Here is a 1,474-nt window from a genome sequence, read left to right on the forward strand (position 1 = left end):
AAAATTCTGAAGAAAGAAACATGTCTTCTCAATATGAGCTGATAGGTTGCTGTAAGCCTTAGGGATTGAATATGTAAGACAAATCATTTCTTTCTTTTTTTTTTTTGTATATACATCAGTGCCCATCTCTCAATTCATTTCTTAATGTTAATAAAAATTAATTTATAGCAATTTTTTCTATAAGATAATTTATATTGATTTCCTATGAACATATATTAAATATGGCATCTGAATTTGTTGCTTGAGTTTTATAAGACAATGACACATACTTTTCCTAATGATGACATAATAATTTAAGAAAATAAAGATACCTGGGAAAACACTTTGGCCAAATATATTTGTGTTTTCAAATTTTATCAGTTTCAAAATATAACATATGCTTTTTTTTCAATATAGATAGCATCAGTTCTTTTTTATGAGTTGTAAATATTAAATAATGGACTAAAATAATAATTTAGTACTATATTTTATGGTTTTACACATAATTACTTTTATATCTGCTGTTTTAGGGGGAAAAAAAAGCATATCAGTATGATTTGGAAAACCGTAATCAAACATCAAATGATTTCATCTAATTGGGGTTGCTCCCCACCTCAACAATTGATCTGTTTATTTTTACTCTCATTTTTCTTATTTTCCTAAAGGCTCTTTTTGGCAACTTGTCAATGATCCTTCTCATCTTTCCAGACATGCGTCTCCACACACCACCCATGTATTTCCTACTTAGTCAGCTCTCCTTCCTTGACCTAAATTACATCTCCAACACTGTCCCAAAAATGGCTTCCAATTTTTTATTGGGAAACAAAGCAATCTCGTTCACTGGATGCTGGATTCAATGTTTCTTTTTCTTGATGTCAGCAGTTGAAGAAGCATTGATATTGACATCTATGGCTTATGATCGTTATGTGACCACTTGCTCTCTTCTTTACTATCCCATAAGAATCAGCAGAAGAGTGTGAGTGTTGATCTTGGATAATGGGCTCTGTCAACTCTCACACCCACACCACATATGCCCTCCATATCTCTTATTGCAGATCCAGGACCATCGATCATTTATGTGATGTTCAAGCCATGTTGACTTTGGCCTGCATGGATACCTGGATCTATGAGTACACAGTATTTGTGAGTACCACCCCCTTCCTTGTGTTGCCTTTCATTGGTATTGTATGTTCCTATGATCGTGTTCTCCTTGCTGTCAATCACATGCACTCAGCAGAAGGGAGAAAAGAGGCCTACTCAACCTGCTTCACCCATCTTACTGTGGTGTCTTTCTACTATGCACCCTTTGCTTACACTTATCTACACTCATGATCCCTCCAACAGAGGACAAGGCTCTGGCTGTCTTTATATCATCCTAACACCAAAGCTCAACTTTGTTATCTATCGCCTGAGAAATAAGGAGCTAACGGAGGCTTTGAAAAGAGTAATTCAGAGAATCTGCTCACAAAGTTTTTGCATGAATACTAAGACTTGA

The 1,474-nt window shown here is 35.1% G+C and overlaps 1 pseudogene; it reads left to right on the forward strand.

The window, feature by feature from the left end:
* Positions 1 to 509: 509 nt before the first annotated feature.
* On the forward strand, positions 510 to 1,474 carry LOC104998179 (annotated as a pseudogene).

This window comes from Bison bison, unplaced genomic scaffold (assembly GCF_000754665.1).
Source record: "Bison bison bison isolate TAMUID 2011002044 unplaced genomic scaffold, Bison_UMD1.0 scf7180017852992, whole genome shotgun sequence".
In the NCBI taxonomy this organism is placed as follows: domain Eukaryota; kingdom Metazoa; phylum Chordata; class Mammalia; order Artiodactyla; family Bovidae; genus Bison; species Bison bison.